Below are 16,011 nucleotides of genomic sequence, written 5' to 3'. Positions count from 1 at the left end.
CATAAGACAGTGAGAAAGTAGACATAAGGCAGTCCAGATGTAAGGTCTTTGGTACCTTTTCACAGTGACGAGTGTGTGTAAGGGGTGTGTGTGTGTGTGTGTGTGTGTGTGTGATTAGCCACAATTCAGTTGTTGAGTAAATGTCCACAATGGACAGTACCGAACCTCCACTCTCCTACACTTCTCCTTTCCCTGACGCCTCTGTAGACGTGTTCCTCCTCTCCTCCTCCTCCTTCGGCCAACAGTAGCCCACTGTGGTGGTCGTTAGTAACCCGGGCCTCGACTGGTCCGTTATCAAACTCTGATTCGTGATCTGCATATTTGATTTATCACATGTTTTTACGCTGGATGTCCTTCATAACACAACCCTCCCCATTTACCCGGGCCTGGGACCGGCACTAAGAGTGACCTGACATGTGCAACCATAATGACTGGGTTTTACAATTTTACAGATTCATTTATGATTTTACAATTTTATTTAGCAATTTTCTTTTACTATTTTATTGTACACATTTATTTAACAATTAAACTTTAATTTTTTTTAATATAAATCCTAATTAAACATCATCAGACACTTTTATCCAAATAAAAATAAATCATGGTTAAAATATTGTAAATATTGTCTAAGAAAAAAATAAATTGCAATGAGTCAAGAGAGAGCCGAAAGAATCGACACTTATTATTGAGCTGAACTGAATGATCCGGAAGTTTTTTGATATTTTGATAAAAACCCCTTTCACCATAAAAGTCTCTTAGTCTGCTATTACAAACGGAAAAAAAATACACCTAAAAAATCCAAATAACAATAACCCTTTAAAGTTTTTAATATAGCTTTATAATTCCATAGTAAAAGTAATTTCATTTTTTCATTTCATCTTCTCCCGCTTATCCGTAATTTGGGTCGCAGGGGCAGCAGTCTAAGCAGATTCCCCAGACACTTCTCCGTGTCCAGGGATCGGACTGTCAAGGCCCCCGCCTTCGACTGCTGCCCAATCCTCTCAGCACCGGTCCCTTACGGTCCCTCCTGCAGGTGGTAAACCCACAGGAAGGCGGCCCCACGTCGCTCCGACGTCACGGTCCTTGATTTATTTTTCTCGTAAGGGTCCCCTGGAGCATAGAGGGTTAAGGGCCTTGCTCAAGGGCCCAAGAGTGGCAGCTTGGCGATACCTGGGCTTGATCCCCCGACCTTCCGATCGGTAACCCAGCGCCTTAACCGCTGGAGCCACCACTCCCCCAAAAAAGCGTAAAAAAAAGCGTTAAAAAAAGTAATTTATATAAATGGAAATTGAAAAAGATTACAGTATGTTTCAATAAAAGTCACTAAACCGTGGTGTCATCATTTAATTTATGCCAGTATAATTACACCACGTAACCACTAGGGGGAACTAAAGAAACTTAAATCACCCTCATGTCTTCATTTCCATCAAGGAGGCACCAACCACATTCATCACAATAGCACTGTTACTGTCTGTGTGTCTATGTATCTCCCTTTCGCTGTCTGTCTGAGTCTCTGTCTACATGCCTGTCCCGACTGTCTGTCTGTCTCTGTGTCTATCTGTCCGCCTGTCTCAGTCTCTCTTTGATTTATTCTCTGTCTGTCTGTAATATGATTTCATTTATGTGTTTCTGTCTCTTTATCTACCTGTCTGCATGTCTGCCTCTATGTATGTCTCTGTCGCTGTCTGTTTGTATGTCTCACTCTCTTTTGGATTTATTATCTGTCTGTCTGTCTGTCTGTCTGTCTGTCTGTCTGTCTGTCTGTCTGTCTGTCTGTCTGTCTGTCTGTCTGTCTGTCTGTCTGTCAGATGCATTCAGTTATCTGTCTATCAGCCTCTCACTATCTTCTTTATCTCTATTTGTCTATCCATCTGTCTCATTCTCTCTTTAATTTATTCTCTGCCTGTTTGTCTGTCAGGTGCCTTATCTGTTTATCTGCCTTTTACTGTCTTTCTGTCTGTATACCCATCTGTCTTACTCTCTCTTATTTATTTTCTCTCTGTGTGTCTCTCAGATGCATTCAGTTGTCTGTCTTTCTGCCTGTCTGTCTCTGCCTGTCTGTCCATCTGTCTGACTCTCTCTGTCTTTCAGACGCATTTAGATATTTGTCTATCTACCTGTGTGTCTGTCTGTCCATCTGTCTCACTCTCCCTTTGATTTATTCTCTGCCTGTCTGTCTCTCAGATGCCTTCAGTTTTCTTTATGTCTGCCTTTTACTGTCTCTTGAGCTGTCTCTTTCTGTTTGTCCATTTGTCTGACTCTCTCTGTCTCTCAGATACATTCAGTTATCTGTCTATCTGCCTCTCATGGTCTCAGTCACTATTTGTCTGTCTGTCTGTCTGTCTGTCTGTCTGTCTGTCTGTCTGTCTGTCGGTCTGTCGGTCTGTCTGTCTGTCTGTCTCAATCTCACTTTGATTTATTCTCTATCTTTCAAATGCATTTAGTTATCTGTCTCTCTCTCTTTCTTTCTTTCTTTCTTTCTTTCTTTCTTTCTTTCTTTCTTTCTTTCTTTCTTTCTTTCTTTCTTTCTTTCTTTCTTTCTGTCTGTTACTATCTGTCTCTCTCACTCTGATTTATTTTCTCTCTGTCTCAAAGGTGTATTGTTATTTGTCTATCAGCCCTTCACTGTCTCTATGTCTCTGGCTGTCCATCTGTGTCATTCTCTCTTTGAATCATTCTCTCTGTCTGTCTCTCAGATGCATTCATTTATCTGTTTATCTCCCTCTCACTGTTTCTCTCTACTTGTCTGTGCCCAGTTTAGGACAGTGATGCATTTCACACTTCAGCTCTTAAACTGTTTCAGGATCAGACAGAGGCACGGCGTCTCTCACCGCCTCGTCCTTCTGTCCTTTCTGTTATTAGTGTTTAAGGAGACAACTGTTATTACACACCATGTTCACATTCATCCTGGTTTTAATGAGAGCTGGCAGGCAGACAGGGGGCAAGAGAGAGGACAGGACAGGACAGGACAGGAGAGGACAGGACAGGAAAGGAAAGGTAGGGACATGACTGTAGACATGAAAGGAAGAGAAGTGAAAACGCTGTATAATGAAGCTGGTAGGACCTGAAAAACAATGAATCAGCAGTAAAAGCCCCACTTTTAGAGTTTTAATAATGAACGAGTGGTCGGGCTGATTTTTTTTCTTCGTCATGTTAAGTCTCTGAAATCATTGTATTTTATATGTGACCGATTTGTTCCCTGCGAATCTGTTTTATATACATTTTTTGTTTTATTATTACTCTTAATATGGTTCTGATAAAACTGAGCACATCAAATACATGTTCACAACAGCTAATAGAACACACACACACACACACACACACACACACACACACACACACACACACACACACACACACAAAGAGTGAAATTGTCACAACAACTGAACAGCATCATCATCCATCTGCTAATATTTTCTGCAGAAGATGTGAAAGTCTGGCATGGTGTGAAATGCGCTGTCTGAAGGAGGAGACACTGAGAAGTCTCTGAGAAGGAGGTTATGGGGGTTTTGTACTGTTTGTACTGTACTGTATTAATTTAATCAGCATCTCTACAGTGTCACATAATAAGAGAGGAGGCGGATATACAGGTGCAGATATTCGTTTAAACCATGCAAACACTAATTATTATTACAAAGAAAACTATCAAATAATATAAAATAAAGGAACCATAAACAGGAACATGAACCATGCGAGCCACTCAAAGATGAACCTGGAGAACCATTTGAAGAGGAACCACGAGACATGAAAAGCTGAACCATAAGAACAACAAAAAGAGGAACCATAAGATGGAAAGACTAACCATAAGAACTATGGAAAGACTAAACTTGGGAACCAAAGGAAGTGGAACCATGAGAACCATGGAAAGACATACCACAAGAACCACAAGAAGAGAAACTATGGGAAACACAGAAAGACTAACAATGAGAACTACAGGAAGCCAAAACATGAGAACCAAGTGAAGCCAAACCATGGAAACCACAGAAGGATGAAGCATGCTCACCATAGAGAAATGAACCATGAGAACTATGGGAAGCCGAACCATGGAATCCACGGAGAGACCAACCATGAGAACTATGGGAGGAGGAACCACAAGAAAACAAAACCATGAGAACATTGGGAAGAAAGAACATGAGAACCATGAGAATATGAAACATGAGAACCTTGGGAAGAGGAACCATAAGAACTACAGAAAAAAACTATGAGAACCACATGAAGCTGAACCATGGAATCCATGGAAAGATGAGCTATTAGAACCATGGAAAAACTAAACATGAGAACCCCAAAAAGACAAATCATGAAAACCATTTATTCAAACCATGGACAGACTAACAATGAGAACTATGGAAAAACCAAACTTGAGAACCTTGTAAAGATGAACCATGAGAACTATGGGAGGAGGGACTATGAGAACCATGAGAATGCAAACCATGAGAATCATGATTAGAAAAGCCATAAGACCCATGGAAAAACAAACCATAGGAACCACAGGAAGACAAACCACAGGAAGTTGAACCACGGGAATCACTGGGAATATGAATGAGAGACTGCCGATAACAGTGAGATCATACACATCAATTCTGATCAACCATAATCATTAATCAGGTACAGCGAGTCATGTGACAGTGCTGAGATCAGGGTTAGGCAAAGACACTTAAACGTATTTTAAAACCAAATATCAAATACCTATAAATTACTGTATTTTTGTTTATCTCTTCACCAGTACACTTTGGCCAAGTCGTCCAATAAATCTGAAATATGCAACCAGTTAAAAGATAATATATTCACATGCATAATCCCTGTGATCTCCCACATGAAGGTTAGTTTTTAAGTAAACAACAGTTTAATGTTGAACAGTTTGTGAATGAATCATAATTGTACACTTATTTAGTTACTTGGTGTTTGGTGATGAAAGGCAACTTTACACCAGCAACACCGAGTCAATTATAAGAAGACGACTGATGGCACCTGCATTCATAACAACTCTTACCTTCACCACCTTCTTACGTTTGGACCAATTTCATGTTCGATCTCAACAAGTCTGGGCGAAATACTGAGTAGGCACCAATCAGAGGCCGCATTTTTATGATGTCATTATATAGATTTAATATTTTTTTATATTTTGATACAAAATATAAAGCCATTTTCATCAACCCTCTCAAATACAAACTACACAAATCCTTTTTTATATTTGAAATACGTATCAGATATACATGTATCATAAATACTGCCTGTCCCTGGCTGGGATCAGGTGATATGCAGTGGTTGATTTGTACTGTAATTCATGATCCATAATCCATAATAATCCATAATCCTAACATTCAGGATGAATAAATATTCAGCAAACCACTCTGTAAATCTTTTTCTGTTTGTAATATTTGTAATAAATCCAGAACGTATTCAGATCTCCTCATCCACTGCAAACCTGACCAAGAAAAGCAAATAAGATAGTGAGTGAGAAGAAAGTTTGAAACTGACTCTTTGACATTTCAGGGATGTGAACACTCTACTTATTTAGCAGATTAGAGGTGACTCTTATACTGTGAGAATCTCATCTGGCGTCTGATTTTGGAGCTCATTTCCCAGCACCACCAAACTGCTCATCTGTAAATTGCTATAGATAAGAGCATGTGCCAAATGCCCTAAATATAATTTACAGGATTTGGTAGACACCTTAATCTAGAGTGACATACATTTATCTCATTCATACAACCTAGCAGTAAATGGGGTAAGGACTTTGCTCGGGGCTCCAGAAGTGGTAGCTTGTTGTGGCTGGGATTTGAACTCACAACCGTAAACACACACAGAAGATAGAAGACGTGAGTCTATTTTATGACAGTCATTTATTGGAAGCAGTGAAAGAGCATCACTTGTCAGCATCAAGGTGAAGCCTGGATTTTCCAGAAGTGGTAATAGAGAGAGGATGGAGGATTGAGAAGACCTGACTCATCATCATTATCTCTCATACAATTTACTCATTACACTGAAACAAGTCAGAACCTTAAATCTAGTGCAACATTTTCCATTTCCAACATTTTTGGCCTTTAATTTGTGTTAAGTTTCTTTAATTTTGTCTTGTGATGACAGTTTTCAATTTCTGCTTGGCCACACACACACACACACACACACACACACACACACACACACACACACACACACACACAACCACACACACACACACACACACACACACACACACACACACACACATCAGATTTCTCACAGAGATGTTCACACGTCTTACTGTGTTCCAAAACTTCTGTTCCAGCACTAATCCACTACCTGTGTCAAATCCCAAAGTGTGTGTGTGTGTGGGTGTGTGTGTGTGTGCCTCCGAGCTCTAAATCACAAACTGTTTAAAGTGTTTGGTTTGACCCTGGCAGCAGAAGAGGATGTGGTAGATCTGATGAAAGCTGCAGTTTGATTTAGGGATGATGGGGAGAACCTGCTGAGCTCTCAATCTGCTTCAAGAAGAAAAGCATCTCAGTCAATACCAAAATGTGCTAAACTCAGGGACTTGGACTGGCATCAGACATTTAACAAACTTGATGTGTTCAGTGTGAAAAATGAGGTAAGGGACGTACAGTGAGGAAAATAAGTATTTGAACACCCTGCTATTTTGCAAGTTCTCCCACTTATAAATCATGGAGGGGTCTGAAATTGTCATCGTAGGTGCATGTCCACTGTAAGAGACATAATCTAAAAAAAAAAATCCAGAAATCACAATATATAATTTTTTAACTATTTATTTGTATGATACAGCTGCAAATAAGTATTTGAACACCTGAGAAAGTCAATGTTAATATTTGGTGCAGTAGCCTTTGTTTGCAATTACAGAGGTCAAACGTTTCCTGTAGTTTTTCACCAGGTTTGCACACACTGCAGGAGGGATTTTGGCCCACTCCTCCCCACAGATCTTCTCTAGATCAGTCAGGCTTCTGGCCTGTCGCTGAGAAACACGGAGTTTGAGCTCCCTCCAAAGATTCTCTATTGGGTTTAGGTCTGGAGACTGGCTAGGCCACGCCAGAACCTTGATATGCTTCTTACAGAGTCACTCCTTGGTTATCCTGGCTGTGTGCTTCGGGTCGTTGTCATGTTGGAAGACCCAGCCTCGACCCATCTTCAATGCTCTAACTGAGGGAAGGAGGTTGTTACCCAAAATCTCGCAATACATGGCCCCGGTCATCCTCTCCTTAATACAGTGCAGTCCCATGTGCAGAATAACACCCCAAAGCATGATGCTACCACCCCCATGCTTCACAGTAGGGATGGTGTTCTTGGGATGGTACTCATCATTCTTCTTCCTCCAAACACGTTTAGTGGAATTATGACCCAAAAGTTCTATTTTGGTCTTATCTGACCACATGACTTTCTCCCATGACTCCTCTGGATCATCCAAATGGCCACTGGCAAACTTAAGACGTGCCTGGACATGTGCTGGTTTAAGCAGGGGAACCTTCTGTGCCATGCATGATTTCAAACCATGGCGTCTTAGTGTATTACCAACAGTAACCTTGGAAACAGTCTTTTCAGGTCATTGACCAGCTCCTCCCATGTAGTTCTGGGCTGATTTCTCACCTTCCTTAGGATCATTGAGACCCCACGAGGTGAGATCTTGCATGGAGCCCCAGTCCGAGGGAGATTGACGGTCATGTTTAGCTTCTTCCATTTTCTAATGATTGCTCCAACAGTGGACCTTTTTTCACCAAGCTGCTTGGCAATTTCCCTGTAGCCCTTTCCAGCCTTGTGGAGGTGTACTCTAGTGTCTTTGGACAGCTCTTTGGTCTTGGCCATGTTAGTAGTTGGATTCTTACTGATTGTATGGGGTGGACAGGTGTCTTTTTGCAGCTAACGACCTCAAACAGGTGCATCTAATTTAGGATAATAAATGTAGTGGAGGTGGACATTTTAAAGGCAGACTATCAGGTCTTTGAAGGTCAGAATTCTAGCTGATAGACAGGTGTTCAAATACTTATTTGCAGCTGTATCATACAAATAAATAGTTTAAAAATCATATATTGTGATTTCTGGATTTTTTTTTTTTTAGATTATGTCTCTCACAGTGGACATGCACCTACGATGACAATTTCAGACCCCTCCATGATTTCTAAGTGGGAGAACTTGCAAAATAGCAGGGTGTTCAAATACTTATTTTCCTCACTGTATCTCTATCAGCATAGAGTGGCAAGGCATTGTGAGTAATGTACAGGAGGATCATGATAACTGAAGAATCTCATGAAAAGATAAATCTTGGTACCAATAACCAGTGGTGGACGAACTACACAAACCGTGTGCTTAAGTAAAAGTGGAGAGTGACTCTGTAAAAATTTGACTCCAGTAAAAGTGTCCCTTTAAACCTAACTTGTGTAAAAGTACAAAAGTTTTTGCCTTTAAATGTACTTAAGTATCTGAAGTACTATGATTTATTATGGCTATAATGTTACTGTTATCTTTTTTGTCACAAGACTTTCGCTTAATCAACAGTTTATGTGAAAAGACTCCATTAATCTTATATTAATGAGTCAAACACTGATTGATGTTCAAAACCTTCTGTTCAGCTACTCTTTTCACTAAAAGTGAAAATGTAGTGAAGTTAAAGTTTCCCCAAATGGAAATACTTCAGTAAAGTACAGATAAAAATCAATTAAAGTACAGTAAAGAATTATATTTACTTCGTCACCGTCCACCAGTGACAATAATCAGTAGCATTCAGCTAGTCTGGAAAGTCAGAGATGTTAGCATGGTAGCTATCACTTCAGAGATTAGCTATAAAGCTTCTGTTTGTTAGCTGTAGCTAAGATTTTTCCATGTTCCTAGATTTCATTCTTTTTTTGCTTAAAGTAGATGTGTGTTTATTTTCTGAAATCCTTTTCTACTTTTATTCCCATGTACTTTTGATTTTTTAATTTCAAGAAGCTGTACTTATCTTAGCTTCAGTTGAAACTTAATCATTGTATTGTACTGAGTAATGAATCTGGACACTGGATTCTCCAGAAGCTGTAATAGAGCGAAGGATGGAAGATCGAAAAGACCCGATTCCCATCATCATTATCACTTATCTTATTTTCTCATTACACTAGAACAAGTCAGAACTTTCAGCAAGCGACGTATCAATCCGAAGCCCAATCCTGAACACTTTTACTGGACTTTCAACAAGAAACTCCTCAGTGCCATCCGGAACACTTTCACTCTCCTGCAAGTGCACACTCTTCCTGATTCTGTTTATGTGAATATTACTATTGTTTGTGTGTTATCTTATCAGTGGTGGACAGTAACGGAGGAAATCTAATTTGTTACTGCACTTTAGTTTTTTTGCGTATCTGTACTTGAAGACTTTCCGTTTGGGGGGACTTAAGATCAATATCTTACTTTTAACTTTAACTACATTTCACTAAATCAGTCGTTTCTTTTTATTCACAATAAAATAAACAAAAAAATTGATCATATTGATTTGTCATTAGATGCATTATATAAAAATACATTAAATACAAAAAAATTACATAATAAAAATGATAAAACACTATTGTTTTTCACTTTTATTTAATGTATTTATTTAATCAATTAATAGGAAATGTAATTTGTTACTGTACTTTAGGTTTTTTTGTGTATCTGTACTTGAAGTATTTCCGTTTGGGGGGACTTTTACTATAATTTCACTACATTTCAAAGTCAAATATTTTACCTTTAACTTAACTACATTTCGCAAAATCAGTCGTTTCTTTTTATTTACGAGTGAATAAAAACTGGTCAAACACACAGCAAGCCACTAATCAGGGTCGAGTACACGCTCTATTTTAAACTGGTTTTGATTGACACTTTGCAGTGGCAGATTTAGACATAGGCGACATGGGCAACCGCCCAGGGGGACATCTTGCCGAGGGGCATCACGGAGCGTCCACACAACAAAAAAAAATTAACCTGGTCCGGATTCGGTGTGTGCACCAACTGCCTGGAGAAGTTCCCTCAATCATTCGCTCAATCATCACTCAGAATGGAGAGGCGGGGTTTGGGTGACGTCACGTCACGTCACGTCACGTCAGTAAGAAGAACTGCATACAAATTTTAATTATGGATGACAAAAAAGATCTAAACCATCAGAAGCTCAATAAAAAAAAAAGGGGGGGGGGAGAAGTAGGGGAGAAACAGGTAAAAGATGCAACTCATATCACTCATATATATCACTTATGTTATAATGTTGCCTGCTGTGGTTTTACGCATAGAGCAACAACGTTTCTTTTAGCTGCATAACATTATAATTTATAGCATGTAGTTTATCATAAAGTGTGTAAAAACACTACAATTACAACCTGACTAGACCAGTTGGATTGTAGTTAAACAGCACTTAATGATTTGTTTACCTTTAACTGAGGTGATGTCAGAAAGGTTCTCTGTGATTGTACTGAATTGGTCCTGCATGAGCTGAGATCAGTGAGGAGAATCTTCAGTGCAGCTTAAAGGCTCATTTAAAAGATGTGTATTCTAAGGATATAGATGTTGTATATATCTTATGGCTACAATACGCCAAAGAGTTTTATGGTTCTTGATTCTGAGAGTTTGATAAATTGTGCACAATGACGTGTATTTAAATGTGCAATAAATGCATTTTGGGTTATATTTATACAGGCAATGAAGCTCCAAATTTGTGGCCTGCTCTAAGAATATTTCTTACTCATCCAGTGACAGTAGCTGAAGCAGAGAGAAGATTTTCAAAGCTAAAACTAATCAATGGGGAGACGTTGGTTATTACACGTCATTGAAGCTAGAACCGCCATCGCCGGTTGGCGGTATATATTTAGCACAAACATACAGTTCAGCAGCCAACAGAACATTTAGAGAGGAATAAATGATGAAGAAACTCCAGACTCGAATTCGCCACAACATATGTGACCTCATTTGCACGATTTTTGGAAATAGTTTAAAAGAAGGTTTTGAGCTCATGATCATTGTAATAGACATCAATCAGTGTTTGACTCATTATCATTCTATTGTTGTGCTGAAAGACACATTGGAGTTTTTTTCACATAAATTTAGGTGATTAAGTAAAGAGTCATGTGTAATTTTATTAAAATTATAATTGGAACATTATAGCAATAATAAAGCATAGTACTTTGGATACTTAAGTACATTTGTACCATAAAACCACCACAAAGTACCAAGTTCCATAAAATAAACCATAGTGAAGTCTTGCAGATGATCACCAGGCTTTTGAAGGAGCCTTCTTGAGGCAAATGAAACAAAAAAAATCATCCTAAATGTAAAACATAATTTTAGAAAGACTTTTAATCTCAGGAGTGAAGCACGGTGGTGGAAGCATCATGCTGTCAAAGTGTGTGTGTGTGAGTGTTTTGGTGAAACAAAAATGTATGATGTACCTCAGAAGGTAAATGGAATCATGAAGAAGGAGGATCTATTATTATATCTTCTATTATTATCTAGAAACACTAAAGGACCACCTCAAGATGTCTGCCAGAAAGTTTAAACAAATACATTTACTCCTATGCTTTAAGTAAATCTTAATGAAATAGATGATACTTTCTGAAAGTAATTTAAAGCAGCTTTCAATCGGGGGATTTGTTTACACGATTTTATTTTTTTTCTTAAGTAATACATAAGGATTATTTTACTTCCTCTGGTTGGTTCTAATTTTAAAGCACAATATACAGCATGCTGCCAGATAAATAAAACCTCTGAACAATTCTCTCATAAAAGGAAATGTTTTTCTTTGTCTCCTTTCTCTCTCTCTCTCGCTCTCTCTCGTTCTCTCTCTCTCGCTCTCTCTCGTTCTCTCTCTCTCTCTCTCTCTCTCTCTGTCTCTCTCTCTCTCTCTGTCTCTCTCTCTCATGTTTGCCTTGTTTTTGCATTGCTCTCTCATGCATGGACTATTTCACCGCTATTTCCTGCACCTCTTTGCAAACAATTTCTCACAGACGCTTTTCTAACACAGTTTCGAAATGCTCCTTTAAAGGTACTGTAATGAAATTCGAAGGACTCGTGTGTGTATGTGTGTGGGCCTCTGCATGATTCTCATATCTTATCTTGGGAAATTTTGCTCAGGAAAGAAAGCGAGAAGAGAAATAATCCCTGAAGCGGTTAAGCATTCAGCTCCAACCATGTACTGAATTCTGTCTCCGTTATAAATTACTTGATAAACACGGTTTGCAAATGACAAAAATTCTGTTGATGATGCTTCACACATGCTAAATCAGGATTATGAATGGATAAGGATTATTCACCTTAACATGCACATGCTGGAGTATACTGCAAGATTCAAGCTATGAAAATGGAAATAGACTGAATAGAGTCATGGGAAATGATAACTCATTGGTTGAAGCGTTGTATATCTGATCAGAAGGTTGTGAGTTTAAATCTTAGGAGATAGTGTGTGAGTTACTAGTGACATTTGACTCGTGATGTTCAGGAATAATGTAAGTAATGGCTATAATTTTGATTATTATAAAACATACACAGGGCCCTTGTGTATACAATTGTGTATAAACATACACTCTTGGGCCCTTGAACAAGAATCTCAACCCTCAACTGGACAGTTTAATAAGACAAGTGTAAGTCGCTCTGGATAAAGGCGTTTGTCGAATGCTGTAAATGATGTACTGCAATTCATTATAAGACTGTAAGCAGAGTAATATTATTTATGATATATTCCTTGTTTCTTTTTTTTTATCTACCAGTTGAAACATGGTATTAAAATCAATGCATGTGTCTAGGAATAGACCTAACAACCCTGTGTATGTTTTAGAATAATCCTATTATTAAAATTATAGCCATACTAATATATAACATAATATTTACTCAATAAAATAACATTATTCCTTAACATGTCGCTAATAACTCACTCACTATTTCATGCCACCATCAAACAGTGTATGAAGCTGTGTCCAAAATTGTTCACTTATTCACTAATCCCTATACTGTTCATGGCAGTCCAGTTTACTGTATATGAAAATAAGCGAATGAATTAGGACACTGATGTAAATATCCTGCGTCAGAGACGAGAGACCATCACCGACAATTTTGTCATAAACGTTACAACTACCTTGTGTTAATATCTTTGTTATATTTATAATAAAGAAAACAAAAAATGGGTCATATTGATTTGTCATTAGATGTATTATATAAAAATACATTAAATACAAAAAAATGACATAATAAAAATGATAAAACACTATTGTTTGTCACATTTATTTAATTGATTTATAAAAAAAAAAAACATCCAATACACATTGACATGAATAAATATATAATATATAAACATATAGTATGTACAGAACATTTTCATGGAGTTTCCTGTCTGTGTACTCAAACTGACCCCACACAGGAAAACGCCATAAAAAAAGATTTGGATGGTTTCTTTACCTGAAGAGAAGATTGTCTTTTGTCTTATTTTGCAGTTCAGGAACGTGGCTATAGTATATTAGTTGCATGTCTGAAATAAGTGCATTGTGTGTATAAACGAGTGAACTGTTGTAGGAAATAAAGTCGTTCATTTAAAATCTTGGATACCAGTATACTGCATATTCTGTATACATTTGTATATTAGGGGTGAAATTTACATGGTTGTACAGGGCTTTTGGTCACATGTGTACTAAATGCGATTCTTTTCTACGTGCGGAAGAAATCTAAATTCTCTCAGGAACGTATTATAATAAATGATTATTATTATTAAACTTGAAAACATACACAACAATGCCAGGGGTATAAAAATGAACGAGAGTTAACGCAGTGATACGATTTCCTTTGCGCATGCGTAAGAACGTGATAGAATTCATAGCGTTAGCAGCTAACCAGGATGTGACTAGCTGCTAACGCTAGAGCTTTTGATTCTTTAATGTACAGTTTCAAGAATTTCTCTTTAAAGTATAAAATCCTGACAATCCCACATATCAGGGGAGTGAATGAATGAAGTATGGAAGGGATGAAAACATTTGTTAAAGTCTGCTGAAATAAATAAACCAGTTAAATAGATCATATCTTTAGAAAATGTAATATTAAATGTAAAACACACACACACACACACACACACACACACACACACACACACACACACACACACACACACACACACACACACACAATTTCAAAAGGTCAGACTTTCAGTATTTCACAAATGATTCAGAAAGTCACAGAAATATAAACGTCCTGTTTACACTGAACCTCACATTATTGATATCAGAAGTTTACCAAATGCTGGGATGAGCCTTTAAAATACTTCAAAATGAGACACATTTCTAGGCATTTGTTTTAATAAAGTTGGTAACTAAAGTAATTGTAATATATTTGGTTCAGTAACTAGAGCAAAATTATTAGCAAAAGGTACAAGTAAACGGGAGTGGGAGGCTTCTGTGAATGTGATCAGATTTACAGGTCAGGGATAGGATGTGTGGTGGATCTAAAGGCCTATCACTGAAACACAGAAATACACCCAATTCATTTTAATTGACCACAAGAAAATGGAAACGTAACAAGAAATATGTCAAAAATATCAACTTTTATGCTAGCACGTAGCTTAATGCTAGCATTCAAAACTGCTCAAATCTTGTAGATATGTTAATAGTTTTGCTGGCGGATTAACATTTGTGATGGATTACAGTAAAAGTACTAAAAATGGTATATTATAATAATAAAATATAAGACTAGCATGGAGTTATCTGAAGAAGCATTAACTATCATGCACCAGATCTTCAACATTAGCTTCATTAACCAGTTACAGTACTGTTTGTATTTCACTCGACATTGTGCTACAAGTTTTAATCAAATCTAGAGAAGCTGTTTCTAAATATTTAATTCAACATTTGTCATTCAAACATTAGTTTTTGCAGTAAATGTGCAATAAATGCCAAACTGCTTTACATTTAGCTGTTATTGTTCTTACAATATCTTTATTGCGTAACACTTACACCCCGTAGCTCTGATCCCTTTTAAACCATGTCTTGCCTGCAGTCCTTAATTGCATCAGCTTCTTTTTAATTACATAAAAGACAGATCGGATTTTTTTTTCAGTGGAAGCACAGAGAGGATTACAAGATTACTTTGCAGCACAGAAGAAACAAATTTGTAGCATGGATAATTTAGTGAAAGGAAAGAAAGCAGATGCAAAAGAGGAATACATATATAACGGTACACAAAATTCACTGGTATGGTTACTACAATATAATTTTTTATTAACGCAGTTATTTATTACATTTGTGATCAACATTTTAACAGTTAACATACATTTTTTTTTTATAAATGCCTGCTATTTTATGTTTTAAATATATAAATATTAATAAATAAAATAGAATAAATCTAATCAATGCAATACACTTTTTTATATTGATTACAACCCCAACCATTAGGGTTGCACAACCCAGTGCACTCTTAGTGCCGGCCCCAAGACCGGATAAATGGGGAGGGTTGCGTTAGGAAGGGCATCCGGCGTAAAAACGTGCCAAATCAAACATGCTCTGTTGCTGTGGTGACCCCAAATGGGAGAAGCCTAAAGAAAGTTACACTGAGTAATCGATTGAATTGGCACCAATTACATTGATTAAATATATTTAAATAAATGGAAAAACTAATTTAAATAGTTTACATTTATCAGACCCAAATGTAAACTATTTAATTTGTTCTGATATTAATAATGTGAGGTTCAGTGTAAACAGGACGTTTATATTTCTGTGACTTTCTAAATCATTTGTGAAAAACTGAAATTATGACTTTTTAAAATTTGTGTGTTTGTGTTTTAAGAAATCCCCCCTACTGCATCAACAGAGATAATTGAACTCTTACACACATGCACAGACACACACACACACACACACACACACACACACACACACACACACACACACAAACTTATTCAAACTTATATTTAATAGTTACATTTAATATTTACTTATATCATATATAGTTTGCCTATGCCTAGAAACTGTGCTGGGTTAAACAGTGAAATGCCAGCACTCTTGGTGAGACATATGGAACGGAGAGGTCTTTATTAAAGACCTTGAATTAAGTGATGAA

At 37.4% G+C, this 16,011-nt stretch overlaps 1 protein-coding gene across 1 annotated transcript in view; it reads left to right on the top strand.

Moving 5' to 3' along the window:
- The window catches only part of LOC310732175 (ras-related protein Rap-2a), a 116,263-nt gene that overhangs the window by 41,823 nt on the left and 58,429 nt on the right, over positions 1–16,011 (top strand). The window lies entirely within an intron of this gene.

This window comes from Silurus aristotelis (assembly GCF_946808225.1).
Source record: "Silurus aristotelis genome assembly, chromosome: 10".
NCBI classification, from domain to species: domain Eukaryota; kingdom Metazoa; phylum Chordata; class Actinopteri; order Siluriformes; family Siluridae; genus Silurus; species Silurus aristotelis.
This window is presented reverse-complemented; position numbering and strand designations above follow the sequence as displayed.